This window comes from Salmo salar, chromosome 10 (assembly GCF_965601325.2).
Source record: "Salmo salar chromosome 10, fSalSal1, whole genome shotgun sequence".
NCBI lineage: Eukaryota > Metazoa > Chordata > Actinopteri > Salmoniformes > Salmonidae > Salmo > Salmo salar.
The window spans coordinates 42,349,463-42,362,191 of NC_138300.1; the positions used below are offsets into that span (position 1 = coordinate 42,349,463).

The 12,729-nt window shown below is 42.5% G+C and overlaps 1 protein-coding gene across 1 annotated transcript in view; it reads right to left on the reverse strand.

The window, feature by feature from the left end:
* Positions 1 to 12,729, reverse strand: part of igfbp3 (insulin-like growth factor binding protein 3) — a 38,539-nt gene that overhangs the window by 264 nt on the left and 25,546 nt on the right.

Here is a 12,729-nt window from a genome sequence, read left to right on the forward strand (position 1 = left end):
TGAGTGTGACATCCGGGCATTTAAAGTATACTAGATTTTAGAAATGTTGCATACTATTAAACTTAATTTTTTCACATATTTAAAAGGCCTACTATTTAGGACGCAAATATGGGTATTTGGACACGACCACAGAATGTAAACAGATTAGTGTTTCCACGGAAAGGATTTAAAATTACACTGATTTACTTTTCTAATGTAATAATAACACCTGTCCTCCACAGCCACCTGCCAGACTGTTCTCTCTCTCTCTCTCGCTCTCTCTCGCTCTCTCTTTCGCTCTCTCTCTCGCTCTCTCTCTCGCTCTCTCTCTCGCTCTCCTTTCTCAACTTGGATGATTATCAAAATCGTGTGCAGGTCATGCCTCAGCAGAACTCAAACATCACATCCCCGGGCAAGAATGTGTGTGTGGTTTGGTTTTACTATCCCTGTGGATGACCAAAACAAGGAACATTCGGACAAGTGGGGACATTTCACTGGTCCAAGGAAAATTGCTTTTTTAGGCTTAGTGGTTAGTGTTAGGGGTTAGGGAAAATAGGATTTTGAATGGAAAACAATTGTTTGGTCATCACAAGGATAGTAAAACAAACATTTGTGTGTGTGAGTGGGTGTGGGTGTGGGTGTGTGAGTGAGTGTGTGAGTGCATGCATGTATGTATGTGTGTTTTCAATCTCTCTCTGAAGGGTTCTGTGTATCAGGCTTGCGGGATGCTACAGTAAGTTTTTAAATCTGTGGGGTTATGCTGAGAAAAAAGCACCTTGTTGTTGATAGAGAGCAAGAGACAGAGAGGGAGGGAGGGAGGGATCTAAAGAGAGAAAGAGGAGAAAGAGAAAGATCTAAAGTGAGAGAAGGCGTGAGAAGGTGAACATGGAGTTGCTATAGTATTTACCAAGGCCAGTTGGAGGGCCGCAGGGTGTTTTGTATGGTGTTTTTTCTATACAAGAGCAAGGTAATGTTGATTAGAAAGTCTTTACTTCATCATGACTCTGTAGCATGCATACAGCTCCATTCAGTGCATAGTAAGTAATGCCTAACTTGGCTCACTAGTTCTATATAATATCACACTCAGATATACATAACAGCAGCGCTATCTATTGGCTTGGCGACATCTCGTAACATCTTTCTTTACCGAACAAATGAAGATAACTCCTCCTCGACTCATAGACAGAAGACCTGGGGTTAGACCCTTGCCAGTGAAAACAAAAACATCTAACTGTGTTCTTATTCAAGTACCTTCAATAAGCATCAACTTCAAAGTCAATAAGCAGGCTACCCTCTTCCCTCTTACGAAAAAAAATACCAAAAATGTATAACCTTTCAGATTAAACAACATAGTCTCTGGAGTATCTCACAGGTGGCCTGATATTTGCCCTGGTTCTGGTGTGTCTCAAAGTGATATTTTCAGGCAGTGGGGCTGCTTCCATATCAGCAGCCTGTTTTTCACAGGATGGCGGGTTCGTTCCACGGTCCCCAGTCATCCTCATCCGTGTTTGTTTGCCGATTGTTCGGGGGGATCCTGAGTTGTTGTCACTAGACGAATGTCTTTTCTGTTTGTGCAGTATTTTTTTACCATTCACTAGTACTTTATACAACCGGTCACTGAGTTGTTCAAGTGCTGACTGAGTTGTTGGGGTGGAGAAGAACCCTTACTGTTTGTCCTTGGATGATGTTGGGCATGTCACAGGCATGTTTGTCATAGTGATGTTTTGCGGTCAGCCCTTTGGCTTGTTTTCTTGGAATTACATTTTTGGGGTTTGAGCAGTTTTTTCATGGTTGGTAGGATCGTGTGTGTGTGTCTGGACATGAGTCGCTGTTGGAGTATTCCGCCATGCCAATATTGCTTTCCATGGGTCCATGGCACATTTGCTGATAAAGATCTTAACGTCCTCTGGAATCCTTGGCCAGAAAACAGCATCACGTGCCTTTCTGAGACTGGCCTCTGTGCCTGAGTGGCCAGAGTGTATTTTGTGTAGAAAGTCAGTGTGTAACATGTCAGGGATGAAGACCCTGTTTCCTTTGATTATCAGTTTCTGTGGTGAGCTCCTCTTTGTACATCCAGAAATCCTTCAGTGTGTAACTCACAGACTGTTTGGTTCCAGGCCAGCTGTTGGTGATTTGTGCGTACAGAGCCTGAAACAGTAGGTCTTTGGAACAGTGTGCTTTGATTGACTCCATTGTCTTAGTTGAGAGGTTGACATCACTGGTGTGATCCACCTGTTCCAGGTCAGTTGTGACTAGACCCATAGTGTAGACCAGGGGTCACCAACCTTTTTGAAACTGAGAGCTACTTCATGGGTACTGAGTCATACAAAGGGCTACCAGTTTGATACGCTCTTCTGAAATAACAAATTTGCTCAGTTTGCCTTTAGTTATACATTATTAATAATGATTAATGATACTCATCTATGTGAAGACACTGATCACGTTAATAATTTCTCACAATAATTATCAACAATGACAATAAGGTGCGAAACAGATATCAATATTCAGCACTTTAATCTCAGTAATTGTTACATTTTCAGATGATCACTTATATCACTACATTTCATAGGAAAAATGTCCCATTTTCACTAGCCACTGACAAACCCTTTTAACAAATCATGAACTATGTTGCACTATGTCTCAAAAAGTTATCAATTATGTAATGTTAGAAAAATCTACTTATTTTTAAATAAATCTTGTCACATTCTGAACTAATGACCAAATCTGCTGCATTTTTTAACACACTTTTAAATTGAACACAATTCTTCAATATTTTAATTCAACTTCGCCATGGCACTGCCATGTTGCCACTGACAACATCTGGTATCTGTTTCTTTGTTAGTGGGAAGACTGGCATTGCATGCTGTTCACCAGTGTATTGTAATCTGGTGTGTAACTTGACACTGCAATTGTGAGTGAGTCTTTCAGATGTGCATCAGTGAGGCGTGTTCTGTGTTTGTTCTTGATGAAGTTCATGCTGATTCACAGAGATAGGTTGAACCAAACAGGCTACCAACCTTCATAGCTGCTGTGCATACTCCACTGTGCTTCTCTGTGTCAACAAGGCACCAAAAGTTTGGTGCAGCCTGGTAGGCTTTGAGGTGGAGGTCATTTTGCAATGTTATGATTTCAATCTCCACCTGTCCAGCATCCAAGTTGAACGTTGCACTTAGTTGCTCAGCAAAGAATCTTGTGTCCACATTCATGAAAGGATTGGAAATGAACGACACACATGGCTCAAGTTGATGAAGGTCACAAAACCTATTCTCAAATTCTTGCCCAAGTCTGTTTATGACTTCACAGTACTTTTCTGCAACTTTGTCAAACGTCTCAGATGCAGAAGCATTGTCTTTCAGCACCGACTGCACAGAGGGAAAGTGCAGCACCTTTCTTTTCTGTAAATCCACAGAGAAAATGTTCATCTTGGCTTTAAATGCATTTAAAGCACTTATCAGATCAACAACAGTCTTACCTTTGCCTTGCAGCTTGCAGTTCAAGTCATTTAGTTTCCCAGTAATGTCTGTCAAAAATGCAAGGTCAAGTGTCCACTCTGTGTCCTCTAGCAGTGAGACGTCTTTGCCTTTGGACTGCTTGAACTCTTTGACTTCACCCAAAAGTGACAAAAAACGAAGTAAAACTCACCCTCTGCTGAGCCATCGGATTTCTGTGTGTAGCAGCAGGTCACCATATTCAGCTGACATCTCCTCCAATAGCACCTTGAAAATCCTGTGCTGTTTTGCTTTGGAGCGGATGTTGTTTATGATTTTTACAACGGGAGTCATCACGTGCTCAACGCCGATCACTTTTGTTTTCTTCGCAGCGCCCGCTAGCTTACTCTCCACAAGCACTGTTTTTTTCACGTGCACAATACTGACCTTTGAACTAGAGTAGGTCAGAGTTCACCTAAACTTATCTAAACTCATGTATAATGAAAATATTTTTAAGATATTGTCATTTTTAAATATATATATAAATGCAAGTGTGATTAAAAGAATAACAACAGAATACAATTACATTTCAGACGCAGCTCACTAGTGAGTTGTGCCATTTTTAGACCAGGCCTGTGGGCGACTCATGTGGTCCCTGGGGGCGACCTGGTGCCCGCGGGCACCGTGTTGGTGACCCCTGGTGTAGACCGTGGCTGGTGTTTGAATTTGTCTGTGCTCTGTGGTTGATTGAGCTGTTCTGGACAGGAAGTCAGCTACATGTAGTTATTTGCCTTGTTTGTATTGCACATGGAGTTGGTATCTTTGTAGCCTTAGCAACATTCTCTGCAGTTGCTTGTGTGCTGTGAGTAGGGATTTCTTGAAGATCGTCTTAAGCGGTCTGTGGTCGCTGTGTATTGTAATGATCTCTCTGCCATGCAAATGCCGTTCAAACTTGTCACATGCAAAAACAATGGAGATGCATTCTTTCTCAATCTGTGCATATCTTTGTTCTCTCTGAGTCAATGTTCTGGAGGCAAATGCAACAGGTTGTCCTTTCTGTAGAAGGGCTGCGCCCAAACTTGTCTGTCCCACTGACATCACACTGCAGTGTGACTTCATCATTCAGGTCGTAGTATTTGAGCACTGGGTGTTGTGTGACTAACTGTTTGATAGTCTCAACTGCTGCGTCATGCTGTGGTTGCCATGTCCATTCAATGTCCTTGTTAGTCAGTCTTCTGAGCGGGTCACACACATCAGATAGGCGAGGCATGAATTTTGCAAGATAGTTCACAAACCCCAACAGCCGCTGTAGTGACTTGACGTTGGTTGGTGTACCCATGTTCTGAATGGCTGTTATTTTCTCTGGGTCAGGGCGAAGGCCCTCTGTGGTGAGAAGATGACCCATGTATGTCACACTAGGTAGCTTTAACCTGAGTTTATTTTTGTTCAGCTTCAGGTTGACATCTCTTGCTCTCTGCAGGTGAGCTGTGAGGTTTCTGTCATGATCTGCCATCACCTCTTCCTGTGTGTCACCACATCCATAGAGTAGTGATCTGCAATCACACGCACTCCTTTTAGTCCCTGTAGTGCTTCACACTGTCTGCGTTGGTATTCTTCCGCTGCTGGCTTGATTCCAAATGGCATTCTCAGCCATCTATACCTACCTACAGGTGTCCAGAAAGTTGTTAGATAGCTGCTCACTTCATCAAGTTTGACTTTCCAATATCCATCTTTGGTATTGAGAACTGAGAATACCTTTGCGTTGGATATCTCTGGTAGAATCTCTTCTATTGAGGGCATCTGGAAGTGTGATCTCAGTAAGGTCTTTCAATGACAACCATGTTGCTGATCCACAGTGTTGGCTCTGTGACTTTCATGATGATGTCTGCATTGTCCATTGAATGTATGTCCTTTGTGACCCTTTCCTTCAGTGGAATAGGTCTTGGTAGCTGCTGCAAATGCCGAGCTGCATTGTCTACTTCTAGGTGTAGCTCTCCAGGAAGGCAGCCAAGCCCATCCAATACGTCCTTGTACTTGGAGATGATCTCCTCAGTTGTCTTGATAACCTCAGTTGATGTGGTGCTTGGGGTGTCGACGTGATGTAACACATGGCTATGGTGCACATGTAGTAGGCTGAGTCTTTCACACGTGTCAGCTGACAGCAGAGGAAGTTAGGATGTCTCCATGACCTGAAATTTGATATAAAACATTTTTCCATCATGATCTGCTTTGAGATTGCATTCTCCTATTGGCTTTATCAGTGTGCCGTCATATAGTATAGCTTTGCTGGGTAGGACAACTGGATTGCCATCTTGCATGACTCACTGTAAGTCCCCATAGCTTATGACATTCACTGTTGATCCTGTGTCTAGTTGACATTTAATTGTATGGCTGGGGTCATATGTCAATGGCTCATCACAGAGTGGAGCTAGCTTAAGGTTAATTAACACTTTTTTTTGCCTTGTCTTCCACAGAATTAACCTGTGAGATGTACCACATTGCATCTGATGTTTGGTCATCTGACTCATTAACTTCCTCTAATAGATTGAGGTTTGTGTTGTGCTTGTTTACAAACTCTGGCAAAGTGGTTTCGTTTGCCACATGCTTTAGAGGTGACACCATGTGCTGGGCATTTAGCTTTGGCATGCACTGAACCACAGTAATGACAGGGTAATTCGTTTGGCATTCAATGTTTGTTATTATCCCCTGTAAACTCTGTCTGTTTACGACCATATGTTTGGCATTTTGATTCTGAACATCGCTCACGGGAGGTATAATTTACAGTCTCTGGTTCACCTCTACCATTTTTCCTGATTTGCATTTGTGTTGTTCACTTGAACCATACGTCAATGGCTTTATTCAGAGTGAGGTTCGGTTCTCTGAGCATGCGTGCTTGCGCAGCTATATCTTTAGTGCCTATGACAAGCCTGTCACGGACTAGTCCTCTCGTAATGCACCAAATTCACGTGTCTGCAAGCTTCCTCAAATTTGAAATGTACTGCTCTGATGTTTCACAATGACTTTGTTGACAAGCATTAAACATTTACCTCTCATAGATCACGTTCCTGGATGGCTCAAAGTGTTTCACTAGCGCTTCTATCATTTTTACCGGGTCAGTTCTCTCTGCTTCAGCCATATGAAGATGCCGCTGTAAGAGATAACATTAATTTCCAATCACGGTTAGCAGAGTTGCTATGTGGACTTTTGCATTCTTTTTGTCCACACCGGTAGCTATCTCATAGTTTTTCCATTGTGCTGGATAAAATGTCCAGTTGTTGTACGTATCGCCCTTCATGTCCATAGGCTCTGGTAGTGGAATTACTGGGTAAGCCATTGTTGTCGTTGTCGTTATTCTAATATTTTGTAGCTGGTTAGCAAGTTGGCACGTCCCTTCCTACTGTGCATTTATCCGTGTGTCATTTTGATATTTTGATTCGTCAAGGATATACCTATTTGGTTCTGACTTCTGACACCATGTTTTGTATGGTGTTCATTCTATACAAGAGCAAGGTAATGATGATTAGAAAGTCTTTACTTCAGCATCACTCTTTAGCATGCATACAGCTCCATTCAGTGCATAGTAAGTAATGCCTAACTTGGCTCACTAGTACTATATAATATCACACTCAGATATACATAACAGCAGCGCCATCTATTGGCTTGGCACATCTCGTAACACTGGGAAACCAGCGCTGCTGTTCTAGTCTGCTGACATTTTTTTTTGTCCGTTAAAATAAGATCAAATTGATCAGAAATACAGTGTAGACATTGTTAATGTTGTAAATAACTATTGTAGCTGGAAACAGCAGATTTTTTTATGGAATATCTACAAAGGCGTACAGAGGCCCATTATCAGCAACCATCACTCCTGTGTTCCAATGGCACGTTGTGTTAGCTAATACAACTTTATCATTTTAAAAGGCTAATTGATCATTAGAAAACCCTTTTGCAATTATGTTAGCACAGTTGAAAACTGGCCTTCTTTAGACTAGTTGAGTATCTGGAGATTCAGTATTTCTGGGTTCGATTACAGGCTCAAAATGGCTAGAAACAAAGATCTCTCTTCTGAAACTCGTCCGTCTATTCTTGTTCTGAGAAATGAAGGCTATTCCATGCGAGAAATTGCCAAGAAACTGAAGATCTAGTACAACGCTGTGTACTACTCCCTTCACAGAACAGTGCAAACTGGCTCTAACCACAATAGAAAGAGTAGTGGGAGGCACCGGTGCACAACTGAGCAAGAAGACAAATACATTAGAGTGTCTAATTTGAGAAACAGACGCCTCACAAGTCCTCAACTGGCAGCTTCATTAAATAGTACCCGCAAAACACCAGTCTCAAAGTCAACAGTGAAGAGGCGACTCCGGGATGCTGGCCTTCTAGGCAGCCTATTGCGGACAGTCTGAGCCCTGATGGAGGGATTGTGCATTCCCGGTGTAACTCGGGCAGTTGTTGTTGCCATCCTGTACCTGTCCCGCAGGTGTGATGTTCGGATGTACCGATGCTGTGCAGGTGTTGTTACACGTGTTCTGCCACTGAGAGGATGATCAGCTATCCGTCCTGTCTCCCTGTAGCGCTGTCTTAGGCGTGTCACAGTAAGGACATTGCAATTTATTCCATTGGCCACATCTGCAGTCCTCATGCCTCCTTGCAACATGCCTAAGGCACGTTCAAGCAGATGAGCAGGGACCTGGGCATCTTTCTTTTGGTGTTTTTCAGAGTCAGTAGAAAGGCCTCTTTAGTGTCCTAAGTTTTCATAACTGTGACCTTAATTGCCTACCGGAGGAAAGCTGTTAGTGTCTTAACGACCGTTCCACAGGTGGATGTTCATGTTTATGGTTCATTGAACAAGCATGGGAAACAGTGTTTAAACTGTTAATTTGGATTTTTATGAATTATCTTTGAAAGACAGGTTCCTGAAAAATTGACGTTTCTTTTTTTGCTGAGTTTAAACAATAAGAAATTAGAAACTAACTAACAGTAACTCATTAGACTCACAAAGGTTTCAAAAAGATAAAGGCATTACAAATGTTATGTTATCAGCTGTGTACGGTGTCGTAACAGTATTTGAAGTACAAATGGTAGGGGAAGATGAATACTGTAAAAATACAAATATTGGTTATATTTACAATGTTGTTTGGCTGGTTGCCCTTTTCTTATGGTAACGAGCGAGTTTATTAGTAAGTGCATCTGTGATGTTGTACCCACGGTGACTATTAAAACCTTCCCCAACCAGAAAATGTGGATTGATGGCAGCATTCGCGCAAAACTGAAAGCGAGAACCACTGCTATTTATCATGGCAAGGCGACCAGAAACATGACCGAATACAAACAATGTAGCTATTCCCTCCTCAAGGCAATCAAACAAGCTAAGCGTCAGTATAGAGACAAAGTAGAGTCGCAATTCAACAGCTCAGACAGGAGACGTATGTGGCAGGGTCTACAGTGAATTACAGATTACAAAAAGACAACCAGACCCATCGTGGACACCGACGTCTTGCTCCCAGACAAACTAAACAACTTCTTTGCTCGCTTTGAGGACAATACAGTACCACTGACACGGCACGCTACCAAAACCTGCGGGCTCTCCTTCACCACAGCCAATGTGAGTAAAACATTTAAACGTGTTAACCCTCGCATCCCTAGCCGCGTCCTCAGAGCATGCGCAGACCAGCTGGCTGGTGTGTTTACGGACATATTCAATCAATCCCTATCCCAGTCTGCTGTTCCCACATGCTTCAAGAGGGCCACCAATATTCCTGTTCCCAAGAAAGCTCAGGTAACTGAGCTAAATGACTATCCGTCATCATGAAGTGCTTTGAGAGACTAGTCAAGGATCATATCACCTCCACCCTACCTGACACCCTAGACCCACTCCAATTTGCTTACTGCCTCAATAGGTCCACAGACGACGCAATCGCAATCACAATGTCCTAACCCATCTGGACAAGAGGAATACCTACGTAAGAATGCTGTTCATCGATTACAGCTCAGCATTTAACACCATAGTACCCTCCAAACTCGACATTAAGCTCGAGACTCTGGGTCTCGACCCCACCCTGTGCAACTGGGTCCTGGACTTTCTTACGGGCTGCCCCCAGGTGGTGAGGGTAGGAAACAACACCTCCAGCCCGCTAATCCTCAACACTGGAGCCCCACAAGGGTGCGTTCTCAGCCCTCTCCTGTACTCCCTGTTCACCCATGACTGTGTGGCCATGCACACCTCCAACTCAATAATCAAGTTGCAGACGACACAACAGTGCTAGGCTTGATTACCAACAACAACGAGACGGCCTACAGGGAAGATGTGAGGGCCCTCGGAGTGTGGTGTCAGGAAAATAACCTCACACTCAAAGTCAACAAAACAAAGGAGATGATCGTGGACTTCAGGAAACAGCAGAGGGAGCACCCCCCTATCCACATCGACAGGACAGTAGTGGAGAAGGTGGAAAGTTTTAAGTTCCTCAGCGTACACATCACGGACAAACTGAAATGGTCCACCCACACAGACAGCATGGTGAAGAAGGCGCAACAGCACCTCTTCAACCTCAGGAGGCTGGAGAAATTTGGCTTGTCACCGAAAACACTCACAAACTTTTACAGATGCACAATCGAGAGCATCCTGTCAGGCTGTTTCACCGCCTGGTACGGCAACTGCTCCGCCCACATCTGTAAGGGTCTCCAGAGGGTAGTGAGGTCTGCACAACGCATCATCGGGGGCAAACTACCTGCCCTCCAGGACACCTACACCACCCTATGTTACAGGAAGGCCAAAAAGATCATCAAGGCCAACAACCACCCGAGCCACTGCCTGTTCACCCTGCTATCATCCAGAAGGTGAGGTCAGTACAGGTGCATCAAAGCTGGGACCGAGAGACTGAAAAACAAGGCCATCAGACTGTTAAATCTCAAGGCCATCAGACTGTTAAACAGTCATCACTAACAACATACTGACTCAAATCTCTAGCCACTTTAATAATACAAATTTTTATGTAATAAATGTATCACTAGTGACTTTAAACAATACCACTTTATATAATGTTTACATACCCTACATTACTCATCTCATATGTATATACTGTACTCTATACCATCTACTGCATCTTGCCTATGCCGTTTGGCCATCGCTCATCCATATATTTTTAGGTACATATTCTTATTCATTCCTTTACACTTGTGTGTTTAAGGTAGTTGTTGTGAAAATTGTTAGATTACTTGTTAGATACTGCACGGTCAGAACTAGAAGCACAAGCATTTCGCTACACTCACATTAACATCTGCTAACCATGTGTATGTGACCAATAAGATTTGATTTGAATGGGTCACAAATCTTGCTGCTGTGATTGCACACTGAGACATTTCGCCTAACAGTTATGGGAGTTTATCTATGTTTTATTTGTTTTCAAATTCTTTGTGGGTTTGTGTGATCTGTGGGAAATATGTGTCTCTAATATGGCCATACATTTGGCATGAGGTTAGGAAGTGCAGCTCAGTTTCCACCTCATTTTGTGGACAGTGGACACATAGCCGGTCAGTAACATTGGTCAGGTACTCTGCCACTGTTTACTCTCTGTTTAGGGCCAGATTCTGATTCCAGTTTGCTCTGTTTTTGGTTAATTCTTTCCAGTGTGTGAAATAGTTATCTTGTTGTTTTCTAGGGGCCCTAGGGGCCCTATGGCGTCGGTTTGTGTTTGTGAAGAGAGCCAGAACCAGCTGGCAGAGAGGACTCTTCTTTTGCCTCATCTCTATGAAGGTTATGGCTTTGTGATGGAATGTTTGGGCATCGGTCCGTTTTAGGTGGTTGTAGAATTTAACAACTCTTTCCTGAGTTTTGATAATTAGCATATATAGTCCTAATTCTGCTCTGCATGCATTATTTGAAGTTTTACGTTGTATGCGAAGGATATTGTTTGTCCAATTTGGGATTTCTTAGTTGGTGAGTGGACCCCAGACGTGAATCATAGAGGGCAATGGGTTCTCCAAACGATTTAAGTATTTTTAGCCGGATTCTAATTGGGATGTTGAGTTTTATGTTTCTCTTGCCTTGTCTTCAGATCGTTCACAGACTTACCTGTGGTGCTGATGTTAAGGCCGAGGTAGGTATAATTATATGTGTGCTCTAGGGCAATGGTGTCTAGATAGAATTTGTATTTGTGGTCCTGACATCTGGACCTTTTTTGTAACACCATTATTTCTGTCTTTCTGAGATTCACTGTCAAGGCCTAAGTCTGAAATAACCTGTGGCCCTCCTTGGTTGGGGACAGAAGGACCATATCATCTGCAAACAGTAGCCATTTGATTTCTGAGTCCAGTAGTGTGAGGCCGGGTGCATCAGAATGATGTAGAGCTCTTGCCAATTCATTGATACAGTGCCTTCAGAAAGTATTCATAGCCCTTGACCTATTCCACATTCTGTTGTGTTACAGCCTGAATTCAAAATGAATGAAATGTTGGTCACTCATCTATACACCATACTCTATAACGACAAAGTGAAAACATGTTTTTAGATTTTTTTTATTAAAAAAAAAAGTAAATACAGAAATATCTCATTTACATCGGTATTCACACACGTGAGTAACTACATGTTAGAATCACCTTAGGTAGTGATTACAGCGATGAGTCTTTCTGGGTAAGTCTCTAAGAGCTTTGCACATGTGGATTGTACAGTATTTGCACATTATTATTTTTAAAATACTTCAAGCTCTGTGAAGTTGGTTGTTGATCATTGCTAGACAGTCTTGCCATAGATTTTCAAGACGATTTCAGCCCAAACTGTAAGTAGGCCACTCAGGAACTTTCAATGTCATCTTGGTAAGCAACTCCAGTGTAGATTTTAGGTTATTGTCCTGCTGAAAAGGGAATTTGTCTCCCAGTGTCTGTTAGAAAGCAGACTGAACCAGGTTTTCCTCTAGGAATTTCCCTGTGCTTAGCTCTATTTCATGTATTTTTGTCCTAAAAAAACTCCCTAATCCTTGCCGATGACAAGCATACCCATAACATGATGCAGCCACCACGATGCTTGAAAATATGGAGGGTGGTACTCAGTGATGTGTTATGTTGGATTTACCCCAAACATAATGCTTTGTATTCAGGACATAAAGATAATTTATTAGCCAATTTTTTTGCAGTTTTACTTTAGTGCCTTGTTGCAAACAGGGTGCAAGTTTGGGATTATTTTATTCTTTACAGGCTTCCTTCTTTTCACTGTCATTTAGGTTAGTATTGTGGAGTAACTACAATGTTGTTGATCCATCCATTTTCTCCAATCACTGCCATTAAACTCTGCAACTGTTAAAGTTACCATTGACCTCATTGTGAAATC